Below are 6,183 nucleotides of genomic sequence, written 5' to 3'. Positions count from 1 at the left end.
CTCGGGGCGCGCTCACGGACCGAGGCAGCGCGCTCACAGACCACTGCTCCTTAGAGGGAACACTGGTGACCAACTGCATGCTTAGGAGAGATTTTAGGCTATAAACAGATATCTTACTAGAACCAGTCCTGATTTTCCCAGAGTGTGACCCAGAGCAAAACAGGAACAGCACAGCCATTTATACATGTTCCCTTCTAAGATACATTGCTGCGCCTCACCCAGTATATGGCCTTTGAGAGCACACAGCTTGACAAGGTTTGTCTCTGGAATGGTTTGCAATTAATTTGCAGAGGTACAGAGTGTAAGTGGGTGCTCCTAAACCAATTATAAAAAGAAGTGCTTCAATTCTAAGCTTCCCGCCTGTGTTTTTCTCTCCTACCACAACTTGTCAGGAGTTAATTCAAAAGTAACACATGGGTAACTCCATGTTCTTAAATACAGTCGAAATTGGTCTTCTTAAGCTTTTATTCTCTTAGTGCCTCTGTGCCCGGAGGTCTGCTTACTCTCCAGCAATGTACCCGATCCCGGTTATTAGGGAACACAACTTCTTATGGTACTGGGTCCTTAATGGAAAGCTGCAAAAAAAAACCAACACCACCAAACTAATTACCAATCGGTCTCTTTGTGAGGTGGGGCTTCTGACACCTGCTCTCCTCCCTGTCTGGACACCCGATTGGCAATTCTGTCAGAAAGTCTCTAATTAAGTCTGTATACCTGGTCCAAGAGTACGCTGAACAGTCTTCAGCTGTAATCCACCCAGTTGATCCTTAGTACTCACTGCCTGAGGGACACTGCCCTCCGTTGTTTCTCATGCCTCTGCACGAAATCTGTTCCATCACTCTCTCTTTCTCACCATGGCTCTCAGTTCCCCTTCTGGGGGTGTACTGTTCAGTCACCGACTCTTTTATCTGAGTAATTTCTGATTAGTAATTAACAGGTTTTTCTGTCTCTCAGGTGGGGCGAACGTTCCCAGTGCCGGCTGATGATGTCATCCTTCTGGTCATCCCACCGCCGGTCAGGTAAGTTTCTCTCTTAAAGTTTCTCCCAGTAATTGCGGCCAACGGCTCCCTGTTACACAGAGAAATCCAGGAAAAAAAGTGTTATCAGGTTTTACCATCTATACTTCACAAGTACTTAAAGCAGGACAGTGGACTTGTAACAGGTTCCCAGGACAAAAGTTTTTCTCCCAGAAGAAATGCAATGTCTGTTTCCAGTCTGATCTGAGTTGATGAAATAAGGTGGGCCTATTTGGTCTTGTTGGGTAGAGTTAGGTTTCTATCTAGTGGAGCCCATTGGCCCAGGCTTAGTGTTGGGACTGGTGGGGCAGTTGGGCCTAGGATTAGCAGTGGGACTGGTAGAACCAGCCAGGCTTGGGTTCTACCCAAAGTAATTTCTTTGAATATTTCCTTCTATGGGAAGTTACAAATACTTATACTTTTAAATCTGATATGGAATTAAAGTTTTCTAGGACTGTGGATTTCCTACAGACTAGAAACACTGACTTTTGATTAAAATCTAATAACTAACACTACGACAGTACTGATAAAAATAAGAAATAGAAACTTAAATCAAGATTCAGATAATGAGACATTATTAAGAAAACTGGCATTTTCAATTGTTGACTGATAAACAATTATGTCTTTACCTACAACAGGTTCTCCTACCCCTGCACATGCTACAACTTCTATTCACATGTCAAAACTTTGTTCAGAAAATTGGTGATACAACAATTCTTCACTTCCTTGGTAAGAGAGTTTAGAGTGAACATTGAGAACCTACTTGTTATAGACTGACCAGGACATGGGCAGTCACGACTTGACCCTAGAGCAGGTGTTTTTAACCTTTTTAAATAAGCATACCCCTGGCAGCCTCCTTTTTAATAAGTGTACCTCGGGGGGGGGGGGGGGGGGGAGGGTGGTGAGCGGCCAGACACAGAGCAGAGGGGTGGCGAGTGGCGGACTAGCAGCAGCATGGCATCTGTGCAGCCCTGCTCTCACGCTGCCCCAGCCCTGCTCCCAGGAGGCAGCAGTGCAGGGTGGTGGTGCTCCATCTCCGCCCACCCCTGTGTACTCCCTGGGACCTTCCAAAGTACCCCCAGGAGTACGTGTACCCCCAGTTGACAACTTCTGCCCTAGAGCATCAACCCAAGAGATCAGGAGCGGACAAGGTCAAGAGTTAGAATCAGGGGTCTAGAGAGGAGTAAAGGAATCAGGAGCCAGTAAACAGGAGCGAAGGAGTCCAGACTCGAGACAGAAGCAGGGAGCTGGTGGTCAGGAACCAAATGGCAAGAACCAGCAAACCTGGAACTAGGAGCCAGACCGGGACTTGAAACAAGGATTCAGGCAAGGCCCACAAACCAGGCACAAAAATAGTTGTCCTATTGAGTAGCCTGCTGGGTACTGAAAGGGCTGCTGCTTATAAGCATGTCGCCATGCCCAGGGAGGCAACTGGGGCCAGCTAGGGGAAAATTAGCTGGCCTGCTTCCCTGACTCCTGACACTGGCACTCCTATTCTCTCACTGGTTGAGTGGTGCTTTTCACTTCAAGCCAAGCATCCACCTAGGGTGGCCATCATAGAGGACATTCCAGTTTTCTGCTACTCTGTCCTTTGTCCTCTATTGATACAAAATCTGATGCCTTTATGTCCTCTATTTTTTTCTTCAAGAGAAAATTAGAGGACATAAAGGTGTCTCGTTTCATATAATAAAGGACAGAGGACAACTGGACTGTCCTCTATGATGGCCACCCTACATCCACCTAGACTGCCTCACAGACTTCTCTTCCCATCAGGAAAACATCCAGAATGTACTTCCTGCAAGTGCTTTTTCCAGTTGGCAAGCAGCCAGCATGCCTTTGAGCCTTCACTGAAGTTGTTCCCTATTTCTTTCTTATGAGAGTTCTCAGGTGTTGAGGCCAAGTCCCCAAGTCAGCTGCATTTGGAGTCCCTCCTCCAGATTTCTCAAGCATGTTTCCCATAGTGCCAGCTTGTGTTGGTGGGGAGTTGCCCACCCACATTCTGTTCCTCTCAGATGCTGATCCCTGCGTTACAAAAGCATTTCCCAGCTTATAGGATTGGGGAGTTCTTTGTCTTTGGTGTTTGGAGTTGTTCCTGATAGGCTCCCAAGAACTGGCCCTCTTTGCTACTAGTATTATTGTAACCCAGCACTGGGGAAGATGAGGCCAGCCTCTTGTTTTTGGAAAGACCTGCATCTCACAGTTGATAGGATGTCAAATATAAAATGAGTAAGCAGATAGAAGGAAGCCCTTTCAAAAAAACTTACTGAGCAAGTGCCATTCTCAACAGTCTGAGTTTTGCTTGTATAATTTGCCAGTCTGCAGACCTGCTTATGGAAAGTGAGTGGCTTGAGTCTATGAAGGCATTCTGGTGACCTAACAGCATCTGGTGTCCACAGCAGCTATAATGGCAGGGGTTGACCTCTCAAGCTTTTCTCAGGAACTCTGGTTAAAGAGCGGGTAGTCCTATCAGAGTTGTAGGCAACGGGGCACCAAGCACAAGGAGCAGCAGAATCAGAGTTGCTGAAGTGCAGACAGTGTCCCAAACATCACAGATGGAATTCAGGGAAAAACACTGCAGCCATGCCCACACCTCCTCCGTGTCACTCCCTTTTGCAATATCATGAAGCATGCCTTGTCCACATGCTCCAGCTGTATATTCCCTACATTTCAGAAAACAGACAAAAGCCACCAAAAACCACAACTCTGAGCACAGCATCTGCTGAAGTGAATATTTAGTTAGTCTGTAAGGCTAGGGGCAGAAATTACACACAAACTGGTATAAGTGATCTGAAACTGGTTCAAAGCTGTAACACAGCAGAAGTTCAGTGAGCATAAACCCCTTTCAAAATGTCCAAAACTGGTTTAAAATAAACCTAGGTGGATGTAGTATCAGACTTAACAGATTTAGGTTAAACCGGTTTATTGAACTTCTGTCCCAGACCAGATTCAAGCTGTCTGTTCCAGCCAATCAGGGCTCTAGCAGCTCCTGGCTTCTGGCTAGGGCCACTGTAGGCATGTGGCTGCATTTCCAGAAACAAAAGTAAATATCTGTTCACTTGCTTATTAGTTCAGTCTACGCAGTTTAGACTAACCTGCAAAGATTGAATTGATTCAGCCTTGGGCTTTTTGACTGTCTGTACATAGCCTAAAGGTGCATATCTACCTTGACTTCTGACTGACTTTAGACTAACATACCTAACTACCTTTCTCTTGTCTCATGCCTGAGACATAGAGCCTCTTAAGAAGTGTTCTGGGATGAATGCTTAGCACCATCCTAACATGACCTCATTTCTAGAATTTGGCAGGCTTGGAAAGTGAGAGTCAGTGAGTGGAGCATTATGGCAGCATTCCCAGGCATAGCACAGAGGCAGGATAGATATGCCCAAGGAATATTACTTTATTGTTCTGATTATGAGTCAATTTTTTCCCTACTGAAAAACTACAAAAATGACACTCAAGTTCTACGTGAAGTTGATTTATAATAGAGCATCTGACAATCTTGACTTTTGCATTTGTAGTATTTGTGTTCATACAATAAAAATACCAATTCTGATTTTTTTTTCAGTGCAGTATTAATTTAATAGCTTTGTGCATTTGGGGCCTTTCCTTGGTTATTTGGTTCTCTTATAGAGTTTTGTATGGGCAATAGCAATTCATGATCTTTATTATTATTGTTGTTGTTGTTGACTTATATTCAGGGAAAAATCTGGTGTTCGTAAAATTGAACCTTGAAAATATAAGGCTTATTTATATACTGGGTCAATTTCCACTCAGAGCAATATTGTATTATTTTGACTTGTATAATATTCTGTTACAGTTTTCATTAATGTATATATTTATTGAACCCAAAGGTAGAGGATGGTTAATCTTTGATCTTTTTTTTTATTTTCTACTGCAGCAGTATCTACCAATAATGGACCAACTCCTGTTCTGAGCTGCTCAAATCCATGTGTCACTGGAATCAATGGAAGTTGTGCATGAAACATCTGAGGGCAGAATGGATCCTGCATTCTTTGAAGAGCTTTGTTTTTTCCAGCACACTTTTCAGTGACCCTCATCAGGCTTTTAGCTAGCACAAGAAAATGTGGGCACTCATCCCAGTAGTTACAGGGCTTTAAAGCAACCCATTGTTTCATACAACAATAGTAGCTTTAATTGAACTAAAGATATTTTTCTTTAAAATCTTCTTATCATCTGCCTTTATGTTCTCTAATTACACCATCAAAGCTTAAAAAGCCACAGGTTTCTTGTAGTCCACATTTCTGCCAAGCATTCAGGACCAGTTTGACACCTGGCTATTGATTTGTTTAAATATAATGTCGAGGTAAGGTAAACGTAATTCTGAAACTGACAGTGTTGTACTCAGTTTCAAATTCAAAGAATCCAAGAGCTACTGAAGACGATTTATCTTTTTTTAGCAGAACTTCATCAGAGGAACAGGAACACCCTTAGCATTCTGCACACACACCAAGCTGTGCTCCGAAAATATTTTACTTATGAGTAATTGGGGAAATGAGTTTTTCCACTGTGCTAGAGTTTCTGTACATTTTACTTATATGACTCATCAGATGACTCAACTCAGGGTGCAGAGCATCTAGTACAGGCATCCTTGAATTTCCACTCATTTTTAGTCAAGCATGTGTCATCACAGTACATGTGTTTCAAGGTAATTAAATATTTATCCTACTTATTTATTCAATATTTTTGGTGTCCTTCATTACTTATTCACTTTTTTTAATATTTAAAGTGTGGTAGATGCAAGGTTCTTAATGTTATACCAATGCTGTTTTTAACATCCTAATATCCATGTTTTAAGAGTTCTTCACAATTAGTACATGTTAAAATTGTTCTATGTGGGCGTGTCCCAAAAAGCAAGTGGATCGATAGCCTGATTTAAATGAGTACATTAACCTTACTTCAGGAAAAAAATTAAAGAATACATTTATAGATGGAGGAAGGGTCTTATCTTCCATTTCAGTGTAATGAACTGTTTTGTGTATGTGTGTCTTTATGTGTCTTTATGTGTATGCTGGCCTTTATTTTGGAAGGAATACATCAGTTTCAAGTTTTATTCTTATACCTATATTAAATTATAGAGAGAGATTGTTTAATGAATCAAAAAGTGATCCATGCCTTTGGAGCCCAAAGTCACAACTTCTAACCTTTA

General features: G+C 42.4%; 1 long non-coding RNA gene across 1 annotated transcript; it reads left to right on the top strand.

Annotated features, from left to right (window-relative positions):
* The first annotated feature begins 825 nt into the window (after nucleotides 1–825).
* Nucleotides 826–5,715, top strand: LOC109285192 (uncharacterized). The gene is made up of 3 exons (XR_002092850.2): nucleotides 826–1,019; nucleotides 1,655–1,745; nucleotides 4,915–5,715. It is a non-coding gene; the product is annotated as an uncharacterized LOC109285192 (long non-coding RNA).
* Nucleotides 5,716–6,183: the final 468 nt, after the last annotated feature.

The sequence above is a fragment of the Alligator mississippiensis genome, chromosome 3 (assembly GCF_030867095.1).
Source record: "Alligator mississippiensis isolate rAllMis1 chromosome 3, rAllMis1, whole genome shotgun sequence".
Lineage (NCBI taxonomy): Eukaryota > Metazoa > Chordata > Crocodylia > Alligatoridae > Alligator > Alligator mississippiensis.
Note: the sequence above shows the minus strand (reverse complement) of the source record. Positions and strands in the feature narration are given on the sequence as shown.